The sequence below is a fragment of the Parasteatoda tepidariorum genome, chromosome 8 (genome assembly GCF_043381705.1).
Source record: "Parasteatoda tepidariorum isolate YZ-2023 chromosome 8, CAS_Ptep_4.0, whole genome shotgun sequence".
In the NCBI taxonomy this organism is placed as follows: domain Eukaryota; kingdom Metazoa; phylum Arthropoda; class Arachnida; order Araneae; family Theridiidae; genus Parasteatoda; species Parasteatoda tepidariorum.
Window position 1 is genome coordinate 85,557,035 of NC_092211.1, and position 17,532 is coordinate 85,574,566.

Consider the following 17,532-nt stretch of genomic DNA (forward strand, 5'->3'; position numbering starts at 1 on the left):
AGCAGATATTAAAATATCGAATAAATATAATAATAGCAACAAATAATTTAATATCAAATCGGATATATAGGAAAAATTTCGGACATTCACCAAAGTGACTAGGTGATGGTTGACATTCACCCCTGAAAGTCGACATTCTCTTGATTTCAGTCATTCACGGGAACATACTCATATCTCTTTCAAGGAAAAAGCGTTTTTCTAATACCTTAAAAATGATGCAATTATCCTTCTAAATTAATAATGCACCTGTTTTAATTTTTATTTGTTTATTTTCTCTACTGACACGTTTAACTGTAATCTTGATCTGGGTATACTTCGTGCAAGTAAAGCTAAAATACACACATAAAGCAGAAAGGAAGTATCAGAAATGATTTATTTCTGTACCTTCATCTCTGCCTTATTCATGTTCTTTTTTTTATCAACACTGATCATATTCATTTGTTCTAACTGTCCCTTGAGTATTTCTAATTCTTTTATTTGTTGCTTTACATGACGTGGTTTTGTTTCTTTTCATTTTATATAAGTTTTAGTGTTCTTGCCTTGTATAACATGCTGATTTAGTGTTTGCAAAACATTTTTTCAACCTTGATCATATTCATTTGAGTCTACTGTTCTTTGAGTATTTGTAGTTCTTTTATTTGTTGCTCTATACGACGTAGTTTTGTTTCCTTTCATTTCATAAATTTTTTTTGATGTTCTTGCCTTGTATAACATGCTGATTTAGTGTTTGCAAAACAGTTTTTCAACCTTGATCATATTCATTTGAGTCTACTGTTCTTTGAGAATTTGTAGTTCTTTTATTTGTTGCTCTATACGACGTAGTTTTGTTTCCTTTCATTTCATAAATTTTTTTGATGTTCTTGCCTTGTAATACATGCTGATTTAGTGTTTGCAAAACAGTTTTTCAACCTTGATCATATTCATTTGAGTCTACTGTTCTTTGAGAATTTGTAGTTCTTTTATTTGTTGCTCTATACGACGTAGTTTTGTTTCCGTTCATTTCATAAATTTTTTTGATGTTCTTGCCTTGTATAACATGCTGATTTAGTGTTTGCAAAACAGTTTTTCAACCTTAATCATATTAATTTGAGTCTACTGTTCTTTGAGAATTTGTAGTTCTTTTATTTGTTGCTCTACGACGCAGTTTTGTTTCCTTTCATTTCATAAATTTTTTTGATGTTCTTGCCTTGTATAACATGCTGATTTAGTGCTTGCAAAACACGTTTGAACCTTGATCATATTTATTTGAGACTACTGTTCTTCATTTCTAAGTTCACTACTTGTTGCTTCATATAATGTGGTTTTATTTTCATTTATTTTATATATTTTAAGTGTTATTATCTTTCATTAAATGTTGACTTAGTATTTGCAAAGAAACGTGTCATATTTAGAAAACACACATTTTCTCGGTTTAGTAGACAACTAACAATTTTCTTTTCTTTTGTTTCTATACTTCTGAAGTGGACTTCTTTTCCAATTATTTCATATGAAATTCCTATTTAGATTTCTTTTAAACAAAATGTTTTCTGTTGCCACAAAAATTAAGAATATCAATTCTTTAAAATCTAAAAAATATTTTTTAATGTCTCATGGGAAATATTTTAGCATCTTTTGTATAGCACAGCAATATAAAAAACTCAAAACAATGCATGTAATTTACAAAAGGTCACGATTATCCTCTATATAATTTATTAAGCTTTTATAATTATTAATATTAAATTTGAATTAAAACTCTCCACTCTTAACTTTAATTTAATTAATGAATGGAAGGGAGGAACAATAAAAAAAAAACACTTTACGTCAAAGAAAACTCCTACGTCTTGCTGCAATACTTGAAAAAAGGAAGTAAATGATACTGAGGAGAAAAAAGCATTCCTTTCATCTGATTAAATTTGAATAATAATGATTCCTGAGTTTCGCAATTGCTACAATAGGATATTAAAATAGTAAGTATAGATCAAATGTAATTAATAACTAAACGCATACACTTGGAAAAAGTAATTAAATTTCTTAATTTTATTTAGTTGATATCTTTTTTTTTCGGTTTGAAATGAATAAGTGCTGAATATCATATTAGTATTTTAACGTCAAGATTTTTAATCGTTTTCGTAAGAAGAGAAAAATTTCTTTCATCAGTAAAAAAAAAAAAGATTTTTTAGGTAAGGTCATATTTAAACTGAATTATAAAATTTAAGCTATCATTTATTAAATCAAATTAAGAATATGCAAGCAGAAACTAAACAAAGATATATAGGACGAAATGACCATTTATAGTTTTCAGTTTTCTTTGCTTTATATAGTTTCAATAGTTGTCGTTTTCTTTGACTACATTGTTTTAGATGCTTTCTAAACACATAGTTTAATTTTGTGTAAACGGTGCAAATCGTTGATAATTTTGCAATAACTATTTATTTTTTTAGAATACGAAGCTAAAAATTGAGTCTTTCAAAAAATGCTGTAAAAATATTAATCAGAAATTAAAATGCATTTAAAGATGTCTTATCTTTCTGCAATATTATACTGTACCGAGCTTAGGAGTTCGTTTCGATTGGAGATAAATGAAACAGTTCTTAGGGGATTGAGAAAATTGATTAGTGGAATCTTCCAGAAAATACAGCTATTTCTAGCATTCAATTACAGCTCAAGTAACCGTGTAGTGCACGACAAATCACGCGCTTTGAAAGATGTAAGAAGCTTCAATGCGCTTGCAGGTCAGAACACTATTAAAATCATAAGCAGACTAATAATCTCTGCACACTATCACAGTCACAAGCAGACTAATAATCTCTGCACAATATCACAGTCACAAGCAGACTAATAATCTCTGCACACTATCACAGTCACAAGTAGACTAATAATCTCTGCACACTATCACAGTCACACGCAGACTAATAATCTCTGCACACTATCACAGTCACAAGCAGACTAATATTCTCTGCACACCAGCACAGTCACAAGCAGACTAATAATCTCTGCACACTATCACAGTCACAAGCAGACTAATAATCGATGCTTTGCGAGGCACACTCCTATTTTTATAGACTTGACGAATGGAACTAGCGACATGATTCTATACAATTCTCGCATAACTCAGTAAATATTGGTCCTATCGCTTTGAAACTATTTTCGAAGTTTCTAGAACTATATTTTTGTCTCCAAAATGGTCCCCACGTCGGTAAAAATGTCGCTAAGCCGACTCTCTTATGTAAGAAAGGCGTTATATTCTAACTAAAGACAGTTAGAATTCTACAACTTTCTTACAAATGATCAAATTTTTTTGAGTAATTTTATTTTAAATATTAATGATCTAATTTAACTGTTTATTTTGGATCTGAGATATTTAGCCTCATAACAAAAGAATATTCACAAAATTATACACATATATTCATGCATACAAAATTATATACAGTGTAAATAAAGCAGTAGCAAATTCTTTATCCTTTATCATTAATAACCATTTGAAGGGCACATATTCAACGGAAACATAAGGGCGAAGAAAGTTATTTTGTCCCATATTTGTGCTAACTCTTTCGTTAATTCTTCAACTGTCTCCTTCTCTGCTCTTACAAGCTTATTTTTAAGTTATTTCAAACAAACTCTCCTGTGGGACTGAAATCAGGGGATGACTCAGACTAAGGTTGTTTTTCAAAGGCTTCGTCGTAACATGAAATGATGCTTTTTTGCGAATAAAATGCTATTTTTAAAACTGCTGTGAGTTTGCAACTGTTACTCATGACCGTTTGGTCAAGTTTAGCCAAAGCCAACGTTGACTACGCTTATTTTGAATATGATGCAAAACATCAATATGGAGAGAAGCCACAGATTTGTGAAAATAAAAAGCGTTTGTGGTCTAATTTTTTTAATATTTAAAAACTTACTGGGGCTCATAAAAATTTGAAAAAACTGAGAATAAGGCAGTGATTTTAACAAGTTTAAACCTAGGTGGAAAATTTTGAAAAAAAGTTTATAACAACTTTCAAAATAATTAAGTTATATGTCTGTTCTAGAGCCTTGATAATTCTTCACAAAAAGATTATATATGTAGTTTAAAATCATCGCATTGCTTCAAGTTCAAGACGCTTAAGCTATGTTTTTTTTTATTCTCCTTGGCGACAGAGCTTCAAAAAGACAGTGTTAAAATACTAATTCCATTCATTTTGTGGCTTGTCTGGAAATGTTAGGCCTAGTATATGTAGCTTTCAGAGAATAGTGTTTCTTTAATGGGAAGGAACTTTTACTAATTGTTCAGAACTCCAAAATGATAATATTTTCTTGCTAAGAATGATATTCTATGCTTATCATTTGCTGAGAAAATGAGAGGTCCTCCAGATCGTGATCTTCTTTATCTATTAGACGTTTTTTTTATATTGAATTATCCAGCTCTGTTCTTTCCAATCATTGTCATCAGCTTTCGGAGGACATGAATAGCCGCGTTTAAATTATTATGTTTTTTTCTCTCTTTCTGGCCTGAACACAATACTCAACTCAAATCAAATTTTTAAAATGAAATGTAACAAATGTTGATTTGTATTGAATGATTATTTTGTCGATCTCAAGAGTTCGTAACTTTCCCGGCTCTTTTCTTTTGCATTTGGTATTGCATTTTGATAACACGATAATTCAACAACAACTAGATAACTACCGGTGTTTAGGTGCACCTGTATGAAATCACCCAAACACGATTTAATACTTCCTAAATCTTCTTAAATTTGTCTCTAAATTTAAACTTGTTGTGCTTTTAATATTAACAGATTTTGTTGGTGATTATATTAATCTACTATAGCTATCAGATTTTTATCCTGAATATATATACAACCAAAGAGTTACCAACCTTGAAAGAAAAATAGTTGTGATTTTGATAACTCATAAGACAAATAGTTAAAGCTCGATGTAACGAGTGCTGGCGACATAGTGCAAGATTTATTCTTGATCTTTTTTTTATATCTATTTTAAAAATTAAAGTTTTGTATTTGCAACAATAAACTAGCTTTCACGACAATTCCATCAGCTATTGAAAATTATTAGTGCATAAATATAGTTAATTTCATTACGTTATAATCAGTATTTTATCCGTTTTTCTATAAGTTTAGTTATTAATGTATATTATTGAGACGTACTGATTTTCAAAACATTACCAAACTCACTAAAATGTATAAGAAAATAAATAAGTATGTGGATTTCACAATATTTTTTCATTTATGTAGTCGAGTCCCAGTTTCTTTCATTTACTGCAATCTGCCATTGTTTGCCTTAATGACTTGGCATTATTTCCCAGCACGCTGGCGCAAATAGCCATTTTAGCTTTCGAGCCAATAAACTTCGATGCAGGCTAAACTAGATCAGTAACTTAACTCTTACGTATCAGACTGTCCCTAATATCCTAGATTGAATTGTCACAAAAGCAAACGTAGTTCTCTAGAGAAAGTCGTGTTCTCCATATAAATAATTGTCTGAATCAATAGTTTTGCTTCTGCTTTATCGAAACCTTATGGAAAATGAGAATTATACATTTTTAAACTATTTTATAATGATTCATCACGAAGATGAAAAATTTAACAAATTAGTTTTACTTATTCAAAAGTATTTCCATTTGCATTTTTATGAAAAGTAACTAAAAGTTAAAGAACTTTAAATTATTTAAAAACAAAAACTTCTGACTTCGTTTCTGAGGCAACTAATAACGTCTATCTATAAAACTTCAAAATATAAAATTTCTTTATATTTCTTAATGTTTGAATTCAGTGTGTAATATTATCTAACAAAAAGCGAAATTCTTTGCTTTTCAAAATAAATAACACTTTCTGGAACCACTAGAGTTGAGATATTTGACAGATTAAATTTAGGAACCTAGAAAAATTATGACAATAAAGTTACGTTTTGAACCAGCTGACTAACTGCAACACGCACACAGTTTTGCTACATGATGACGTCCTTTTGTGCAGGTTTCAAACTAGAACCTGCAACGTGGCGCAAATGCATTTCTTAAACTTCTCTGAGACTGATTTTAGAATCCATAAGAACCCACAACTCCTCTTTTCCTTATAGTTTTTTCCCGATAGACTTGCTTTAAAAGAAAGTAAAATGTTTTTGAGGTTATTTTGGGGTTGACAGCTGTAAAAGAAATACGCCTGTGGTAGAAAATAAGTTTATGTTTTGTACCAAAAATAACCTCCTTAGTAAACCTCAATTTCACCTCACAAAATCATCCTCATATATAACTCAGCAGTACTTTCCGTTGAGATTGGGTGAAATGATTTACACCTCAAAAATACTTATTCACTTGAAGTGTAGAAAAAATTAACGTGTACACCTCAAAAATAATATCTCTGAGCTGGTTACTCTAAAGTAGAATTCCAACAACCCCAAGTGTAACTAAAACAACTTCATACACCTTGAGAGGTTGATCTTTTAAGATGGTTTTTGAAGTCAACTTCAAATAAACCCTAAATCAACCTTGACGCCTCGAAACAACCTCAAAATCTCATTAATTTTTTGTGAGGGTTAGTTTATACCACAGTTTATCTCTGTTACTATGATTGTATACTGCTAAATGTATAGCCGATATGAAATCTTATTACATAAAATTCCAGTCATTTGGTTAAAGCATTGTTTAAAGTCTATTGTTTAAAGCAACGATTCCCAAAATGTGTTTCCCGAAATCCTAGCGTTGAAATGCTTCGGTGAGTTAGAACTTTTATTTTAATATAATTTATTTAAATGTAACTGCAGTAATGAGTTTTGAAACCTGTATTCAACCAATTATAATAAAAACCAAACAAATATTAAGGATACGCATGTTAGTACAAAGAGTACTTCATCAGGGGACACACTACTGCCATATTTTCGTTTCAAATTGTGTTTCTCTGGATGTTTAATTTTATTTTGAGGTATTGTATGCAGTATTTTGTTTATTACTACAGGCAGGCCTCGAGGCACAGTCAGGTTTTGGTTTAATCACTGACAACAGAAAGGCTCCAGAATGGCATGGCAGTGTGTCCCCTGATGAAGAAGAACTGTTTGTTTAACATGCGTATCTTTAACATTTGTTTGGTTTTTTACTTACAATGTTTACCTAAGACTATTTTGGTTGTAGCTGCTTATAGCGCTTTCCATTTTGACTTATTTTACTTAAAGTCAAGACTTTATTTTTGTTTAATTCAATTTGCATTCTTATATTAGATATGTATTTAATCACTAATTCATTAGGTCAATTATTTTTATGTAAATATTCAAGTATATTGTAAATTATGTAAATATTCAAGTATTACAATATATTTTAGTCAGTATATAGTAAGTATATTTTATACCTAAAAATAACAAAATTTAGCAACATGAAAGAAAAAATAATTCCAATTACAATATATTAAATAAATTACGAAAAGAAATTGCAATTACAAACAATTGCAACAATATTTCTCATTGAACTTTTCAATATAAATGAAATAACTAAAAGAAATTCAATAATGAAGAATTATGTTTCTCTGATAACCATTTTCACAACTGAAACTGTTTTTTGTGTGAAAAAAATAGGAATAATTTCAATTAATGCATTTACTTAAAAATACAGCACCAGACTAGAGGTCGTTCCAACAATATCTGATGTAAATTAAATTGCCTGATAGAAAATATTAACTCGTTCATAAAACAATTAAAATATTCATTTTTCACAATAAATATTTCAAAATTAATTTGGAATCTTTTTTGGTTAGTATATTTATAACTGCTAATGAACTTTGTTTATTAGTAGCTATGTTTCTAAGATTTGCTTATTTAATACTTTATTAGTCAGGGTTACATCAATTGAAGCTCAATCTTTTACGGTTCCACAGTAGAAAAAAAATGGCAATGGCTAGTTTAATATACTGGTAAAGCGGTTAACAGCTCAAACAGTTTGTATAAAAAGATGTTTGCAGCGATATTGCAAAAAAAGAGATAGTTGGTAGTTTTCAAAAATATAATTTTTTTTGTTTCTATAATAACTACTTGCTAATAAATAGTGGTAAAGAAAATAAATATTCCAAAAAACGTCTCTAAAGATTAAATTGAAATTCAAAAATAATGTCAATTGAATTAATTTGACAACACAAAATATATTGAAAGTAGTTTTTTATTTATTAATAAGTAAAAAAATTGAACAGAAAAAGTATAGTTTTTGCAGACGTGAAGAATAAATACCGGTTTATAATTAAATGTTACTCCATGCATACAAATATATGGATGAATATTCAGATTACAATCTTCCTTTTTTTTTAAAAAAAAGAACATAATTTTTTGAGCGGAGAGTTATATTAATTTTGAAACAATAGATAAATGAATAAATTATTTCTTCTGAGATTAAAACTTAGCCATCATAATTGAAGAAATTATTGATTATGTTTTGTAATATGTGAAAAAATATAATCAAATATCTATATTCTAAGAATATTTTAGGTTTGGCTGTAGGTAAAAATAATAAAATTTAAAAAAAAATAATAAAATAAAAAATATTAAATTACTTTTGTCTAGTAGTTTAAAAATGGGAAAATAAATTTATTTTTGTCGGAACATAATGAAAAACGGGCGTGTCACTATCGAAAAACGAAGAAGGGAGTTTTCGGGGGTGAAAAGTTAATTACAAATGATTACGAGCCTCATATTTTTCGTTTTTTTTATGTAACAAAAGTAAGATTATCGTTACTTTTTTCGTCTACTTGAAAACACAGATTTTAAAATTTTTATTTTAATATTTTCTTCTTTTTGTTCTGCATTAGTTTGTTCGTATAGGAAAACGGTCTCTAAGTAAAAATACCTCATTTGGAGTTGAAGAGTGGTCGAATTTTTCATTTCATTTTATTTTATAACAGTCGTTGAACAGCCGACCCAATTTTGGGATTACGACTACTAATGTTAAACTCCACAGCCTTGTAATTTTGAACCTGATTCAGAAGGCAAGGGAACTCCTGGTTCAAGTATTGAGGAAAATTTACCTTTGTGGAGGACTTTCTGATGGAAGTAACCATCATCTGCGCTATATGGAGAGAAAAACGACGAAAACTTCCCATGGTTAGCCTGACGACAAGGTACTCAAACTCAAGATCCGTCTACCACTGAGGATATTTTACGTCAGCACTATGATTGGTGCGAGCCAGGTACGGAATTCATGTCGATCAGCCATGACTGGGATTCGAACCAGGTTCACGTCATTGGGAGGTGAACGCTCTATCCCCTCAGCAATCACAGCTCTCGAAATTTAATTTAATTTTATATTTTATAACCGTCGTTGAACAGCCGATCCAATTTTTATGGGTTTACGACTCGACTACTAATGTTCAACTTCGTAGCCTTGTAATTTTGAACCCAGTCCAGAATACAAGGGAACTAATGGATCGAGTATTGGGAGAAATTTGCCTTCGTAGAGGACTTTTTGATGGAGCTAACTCGAATTTGCGTTACATGGTGAGGAAGATCACTGGAACCTCCCACGGTTAGCCTAACGGCAGGAGGACTCTAATCCATGATCCGTTTACCACTGAGGATATTTCACGTCAGCACTGTGGTGGTGCAAGCCGGATGCGGAATTCGTATCGACTGGGATTCGAACCCGTCTCACCTCATTGGAAGGCGAACGCTCTATCCTCTGAGCAACCGCGGCTCTTCGAAATTTAATTGGAAAAATCTCTCTATCACAGATACAGAAGCAAGTTAAAGAACTGTTTTTCATCATCATGTATCTCGCACGACAGCTCGGGGTAAGCCAAGGCCTTCCGCTGAAGATTCCACGAGAACAACTTATTCTTTGACATGAACTGACAGTCTTTTCTCCCCATCGCTCTAAATTCTGATTCCACAGAATCGGACCATCTTTGTTTTTGGCATTCCTCTTTTTCAACTAATGAACTGCTTTGACACATAAACTTTTTAAGACCTTGTGCCATTAAATCTTACATTCAATTCAATTCAATTCATAAACTTTTTAACTGGAATTTTTCCCTTCCATTCTCGTAATACGAGAAGGCCGGTTCAATCATTTAATTTTAATACTTTTAATAATATGGCTTTAATAATAGGCTCTTTAATAGAACGTTTTTAAAAAAAAATATTTCGCAAACAATATTAACTGACTGTCTAAAGTTCCTTCTAATTTAACTTAACAAGTTCTTCTGTTAAAGTCTTCAAACATATTGTAAAAAAAACATGCATTAAGCATATAAATTTTAATATTAGCGTGTAGCAAAATTGCTGAATTCGCGTTTTTACTTATATTCTACTACATCTTCTAACTATAGATCAAACGCATCTAACTATAGATAAGAATTTTTTGCTAAGCAACCAAAACTAGTATAGAATTTAGAATAGAAAAGCTACAGGAATTATTAACTCGTCTCTGTTGCTTTGCAGCAAAAAGAATTAGATTTTATAACTGCGGAGTGTCCCCTTGTCAGTGCAGTTTAGACATTTTAATTTTTCAAATAAAGCAATGACGCGAGTAAAGCACAATTGAAGGTGTATTATTTTACAGTGAAGAAAACAAAACAGAATTAGTAAAGCACGAAGGTACATAAAAGGAAAAAACAGCGTGAAATTGTGCTTTTTTCTCTTGTTTTATTTTACTCTCATGCAGCATAAAGTATATCATATCCTCAATTGGATTATAACATCTCACTTTTTCCTTCAAAATTGCGTTTTGATCAAATTTGGTATTCACACGCTATGTTTTTTCATTTAAGAAATCACGGTGCATAATTAAAGTACAGAGTGGAAAATTGCTTTGAATTGTTGTTATAACATGTATACGTTGAAAATAAAAAGAAAAAAAATTGTTCTTTGCCCTGATTTTCTTATCCATAAGCTACTAAACAGCAAAATTAAGTTTCCACCATTTATTTAAATTATTTGCTCTCATGGCATTTTAATTTGCTGTCGAAAGAGAAGCTTTCTAAAACTAATCATCAAATTTTTGTTGCCAATAGTTTTCGAAATCTTCTTTCAGTAAAAACAAAAATTAAGACTATCGCTTAGTATTCGGTGAGATCTTCAAATTTAATTACTTGGCAAAGAATTTGTCCGCAAGGTTCCAAATATCGTAATCTGTAAATCCCCAACACGTTTTTAAATTATTTGCTCTCTCGGCGTTATAATTTGCTGCCAAAAGAGAGAAACCTTCGAACATTAATCGTGATCTCTTTGTTGCCAATATCATTCGGATTCTTTTTCCAGTAAAAAAAAAAAAAAAAAAAAAAAACTTAAGAAAAAACTTAGTATCCAATGAGATCTTCAAAATTTAATGACTTGGCAAAGCATTTTTCGCACACTTCCAATTAGCGTAATCTATAAATCTCTAACTATCATTTGAAATAATCGCTCTCTCAGCGTTTTAATTTGCTNAGCTTTCTGAAATTAATCATCAAATTCTTGTTGCCAATAATTTTCGAAATCTTCTTCTAGTAAAAAAAAAAAAAAAAAAAAAACTAAGACTATCGCTTAGTATTCGGTGTGATCTTCAAATTTAATTACTTGGCAAAGCATTTGTCCGCAAGGTTTCAAATATATCGTTATCTATAAATCCCCAACATGCTTTTAAATTATTTGCTCTCTCGGCGTTATAATTTGCTGCCAAAAGAGAGAAGTTTTCGAACATTAATCGTGAACTCATTGTTGCCAATATCATTCGGATTCTTTTTCCAGTCAAAAAAAACTTAAGAAAAAACTTAGTATCCAATGAGATCTTCAAAATTTAATGACTTGGCAAAGCATTTTTCGCACACTTCCAATTAGCGTAATCTATAAATCTCTAACTATCATTTGAAATAATCGCTCTCTCAGCGTTTTAATTTGCTGCCAATACAGAAGCTTCCTAAGTCACCCGTCAACTCTATGTAACCAATAGCAATCAGAGAAACTCCCTCTAGTCCAATAAATATCTGAGACTGTTACCATCCTTTGAGATTTTACAAATTCGATGACTTGACAGAATTTTGCTTATAATTTAACTGTAATAATTTTTCAAAACTGTCAGAAGAACCTTCTTCCACTTAAATATCACAATGCGGACAAAAGAATACGATTTGAAGATTCTCTTGAATTTAGTAGACTTGAATACGTCATTTAACTGTTTTTTACCAAAATTTTATTACTATTACTCAATCGCCTATTTTTGCTTTGTGACGTTTTAGAAATAAGTTAAAAAAAATTTAAATTCTGAGGCTCAACAAACTATAGTCAAATAAACAAACGTAAATCAATAGTTTTGTTTTGGAGTATATTCAATATGCATAAGAACATGAAAACGCCAAGTATGGAAAATATTGTTATAAAAGCTAATAAAGAGTAAAATGCTACATAAAAAAGTATTAAATACTAAATGTAAAAACATTGAATGGTATTCATAAATATTTATGAATACCAAATACAAATAACAAATATTTATATAATCTCTGTGGGTTTACACTATCGAATTATGAAGAATTTAAAATGTATAGAATTAAATATTTATAGCATAAATATTTATGATGGAATATTTTTCAAGTTGTAACTGTTATTAAAAAATGGCTTACACATTTAATCATACCATTACTACTAATAATAATAGTAAATTATAACACTTCGTTTTTTCATATTTTTTGTGAAAACGGTCTAACAATTAACTAATTATATTTTTATGAATGTTAGTATTAAATTATTATTTTGTATTTATTCATACAATTTCCTTTGCTATGTGCAAAAAATGTGTGTTCTTCGAGTGGTTTGCTTCTATTTCTAATTTGACTTTTAGCTTTTATTTATTCTTTGTTTTTATGTTATGCTTTGTTAATTATCGATTTTATTATAATTTTACCAGCGGAATAAAGATTTTTTATCTGGATAAATTATTTAGAATATTTTGCATTAATTATATGAAAAGAATTCTTTTAAATATTTCAGCTCTAAACGTAAGAATATTTTTTTCGAAATATATTTTTGATGTTTATTTTTAATGTGCTAATAGCTATTGTGATAATAACTGTTAATATTTTTATTCCTAAAGTTTTTCCAAAAAAAGTTATTTTAAACTCTACAAGAGTTTATTTATAAAATGGATTATATTACTTTCATTCCTATTTCCTCTTCTCCTGCCACATTTTTTAGGCGCATATACAGTAATGTTCGCCAAGAAAAATAAGGGAAAAAATATGATTTATAACAAATTATGGTTTGCAAAATATTTAATTAGAATACTCAATTACGAAGATTTTATCTTCATCGAATTATTTACTTTAGAAACGTCTAAAATTAAATACCCTTTATATGTGACATTTGAATTTTAATGAGTTGCATACCAGATTAGTCATTTATACAAGCAACTGTTTTATCAAAGGTAATAATACAAATAAACCCTTGTCCCTACATCAGGTAGTTAAATATAGTTCATGATGGTTCTCATAAGAATATAAATATTTAATTATTACTTTCGAATTAACAATTTGTAAACTGATTGAAAACAATGAATCTATATAGCAGTAATGTATTTAATTGGTTTTTAAAAATCGTTTTAAGTTGTAACAACATGATTAATTGAGTTAGAATTAAAGTATATTTAAATGGAAAGTTAAGTAAAATTTATTCATCAAGGCTATATTTGGCTTCTACTCATATACGTAAATGGAACCCCCGTGATGAATTAGTATAAGTTTCTTCCTGAGCAGATGAAGGTAGTTAAAATCGCCATTTTCTACTAGTAGGAAGTTTATTAAGAAATTGTAATAATTTACAATAGGGTTCCCCTCTCATTTTGGGCGAATTTTTTGATGCCAAGATTGGTACCAAAAATTAGTAGATTTCTGTTATGTTTTTTTTTTAAACAAATCTTTTCAAAACAACCAAAATACTAAACTAAATGTTTTAATATTGAGGTTAATTTATTAACAAAACAATGACAAACAAGAATAACAAAAAATTAATAACATAAACAAGAAATACATTTACTAAACATTTTATCATTTAGCATTTACTTTAATGTATGAACATACGTACAAAGAACATCGATATAAAATGGTTAAATATGAAACAGAGCAAAAAATTTTCAAATAGGAAACAACGCACACCTTACCCTATATCTCAATTAAAAAAAAAAATTTTTTTTGCCATGAATCTACTAAGTCTATCTATCTAAGACCAACATATTGATAGCAAAAAAGAGCAAGTATTGGTAAAAAAATAACGATGGTTAAAATTTGGAAATGAATCACTATATATAAAATTGAACCAAGAAACCAGTCGAAAAACGGTAAACAAAAGTTGAAGTAACCCGAAAGTGACGTCAGTTTAAGTAGAGAATGTCATAATAACCAGAAACGGAATTTCAGCAAAATTATACAATTGAAACTTGTCACTAAATCAAAAGTATACCGTTATAAATTTTTTTTTTGTAAAATTTTATGCTTACAAGATTGTAAACATTTTATGGAACTAAAAATTTACTCGATTTATCGAAAAATACTTCTACAAATGCTTCGGTTTATTGACATGGTATTTCGAAGCTCTATCTCCTAGGAAAATTGAAACGTCACAGTTTAAGTGCCTTACTCTCGAAGCGAAGCTATAATTTTAAACCAGGGGTCGCCAAACTTTTTTGATCATCGACCCCTATATAATTTTTCGAAGTCTCCATCGACCCCCCACAAAAGNATATATAATCTTGCCGTGATATGGGCTTTAGGACGAACAAGTGACTTAAATATTTTAAAAGTTTAGTAAATGATGACTGGTGCATGTTAAATCTATCGGGTCACAAAATCCTCCATTTTCCGTAACAAATGATACCTCTGGGGTTACTGAGTTGGAGACGGATTGTTCTCTAGTTCAGGTCAAAATTACAATCTGTGTATGAATAAGTGGATTTTTGAACAGGTCTGCCCTATAAACGTGATGTGACGTATGTTTGTGGCAGAAGTCGAATTCTTGGCTATAGATGAGTCCACTGGAAAACAAGAATTGCACCTCCTTTGCCTCACGCGATAACAACAACAACTTTCTAAAAGTTATTAAAATATTTTTAAAAATCGCTGATTTGACGATATTTTTCCACCTAATTGACCAACTGATGAAGCCCTGTTTTTTCTCAATTTTCGCAAATTTTTATAAACTCAGCATCGGAGTAAATTTTTAAATATTAAATTATTAGAAAACAAACTCTTTTCATTTTGTCATATCTGTGGTTTTTCTCAATATTAACGTTCTGCTTCATTTTCAGAATAAGCATTGACAGTGTTGGCTATAGGTTTGTTAAACTTGATCTAACAGTTATAAGTAACTTTTGCAATGGCACAGCACAATCACAAAAATAGCATATTATTTGGGGGAAAGCATCATTTCATATGGCGGAACTTTTAAAAAGCAGCCTTATACCCTACTTGATAAATAAATTAAAATATTTTCATTTCCTGCATATTATATATTGTTTATAAACTCAGCAAAAATATGATCAACGTGTTACAGATCTATATTAAATCTTTTACCTCGCTGTAACTTAATGAATTTTAAATTATATGCTTAAATTAAAATTTGTTTCGTTATAAAAAAAATTACAATCGGTGAAATATCTTAAATGACTTTTTATTCTCTGTACGTATTTACTATTCTAACTCATTCGATTTATTAAAGTGATTTAAATATTTACAATTAATTGTTTCTGCATATAAGTCATTTTTTATGATCTAAGTACTAAAGATATTTTTCTTTTGAATATGATTTCTGCTTGTTTCAAATTTCAGCATACTAATTTCAAACGTTTCTAAAAAGATATTATTTGTATGCTATAAATAATTATGAGTTTCGAAACCCAAACTGCGTTATAATTATTTGTAAACATTAACTATTACGTAGACTAGAATCTATAATTTGTAGGATATGGGCTGTTTGATGTACAGAGTCGTAATTATGCAGGTCATGAATTAAATATACCGAATAACTTCATTAATTTTACAAAATGTGTATTTTGTCATGAATTGTTAAATCAGGAAGAGAGAATTAACAAAGTCAAGGAGCTACAAAAATAAAATCTATTGTATTAATATTCAAAAGAAGTTTTTTTCAAGCATGATCATTGATCGCAAAATCTGAAACTTCTTATAACATTTTAATCATTTATCGTTTTTTTTTGTTGTTTTAACGAGCAAGAAATCCTCAGTTCGCTTAATTTTGAAATTAAATTGGGGTGTAGGAATTATAAATCACGTTAGTGCAAATCGCAAATTGAGAAGAAAAAAAACTAATTAACACTAGATTGCCGAAGGAAGTCATTTTGACTGCTTTTAATTTCAATTAGAACAACAATGATGCATATAATGATACAATTTCTTAGAATTTTGTACAACATGTAATTTTTTTATTGTTAATATTTAGTAATAACTTGTTATATAACTGTAAATAATATAAAAGATATTAAAAATTAGTTTTAATCAAATTTCTTTACACATTATTTATATTTTTACAATCCAGTCATTTTGACTGCTTTTGGGCAATATAGGTATATACTAAGTTTCAGTCTTTCTAGTGTTAAGGCATTTGTGTTGTGTCCTAAAGCCATTCGGTGCATTTGCCATAATTGCTGCTCAAGCAATTTGCCAATTCATAGACACAATTCTTCGATTTTGAGCACTTCAATCGAGTCAATGAAGATTTTGTGATAATAATTTGGTATATTAAGCTTCTTTAATAAGTAAATAATTGGGTATGGAATATTATTTCTAATTAAGAATTTAGAAGTTCCTGGTAATAATTAGGTATTCAGTATGATTAGCATTTGCCAATGCTTGTAGCATTGATAGAATTGAACAATCTTAACTGGAGAATGCTCCCGTTCTGCTTTTAAGAGTCATGTAGATATTCCAAATATGTTTGAATCAATTACACTGGGTTTTTTACGAGTTTTTAATTTTACCTAATTCGGATGTGGTACAGCTGTAAAGATACTCGCTGTAGAGATACAGATGTCTTTTAAAATTATATTTTCGTTTGTCTCAATATACAAGTTTATAAAGAACAGAATGGTTTATGCATGTATGTTACCGTGAATGACCGAAATCAAGAGAATGTCGACTTTCACCGGAGAATGCCAACAACCACATAGTCGCTTTGGTGAATGTCAGAAATACTGAGGCCACTATGAGACAAATATTTACATTAGAAGCAAAACATTTAAGAAATCTCGCCCCATTCTAGTTGTGTATTCCTTTAAATGCATATATATATATATATATATAAAATTCTAATGATGGTGTCGCAGTTTTCCATTGTTGTCGGTGCATTTTTATTGGCCAGAAAATCACGTGGTGTGATCCAGTTTTTCCTCATTCGTCTCCTTATTGTTTTGGTTGTAGTCAGCATAAAATTAATAAAAGTCATGCTTTTCTTTAAATATTTTTGAATCCCTAACTTAAAGTTATTTTCCTGTACTGCTATTATTACGCTTTTAATTCAAGAGTTTAAAACTAAGAGAATTGCTGTTTTCTTATTAGTATTATAATGTAAATCTGCCTTACATTTTAAGATAAAGTTATTTAGAAAGGTGGTCTA

General features: G+C 29.5%; 1 protein-coding gene across 1 annotated transcript in view; it reads left to right on the forward strand.

The window, feature by feature from the left end:
- Nucleotides 1-17,532, forward strand: part of LOC107442456 (calcitonin gene-related peptide type 1 receptor) — a 143,060-nt gene that overhangs the window by 6,058 nt on the left and 119,470 nt on the right. The window lies entirely within an intron of this gene.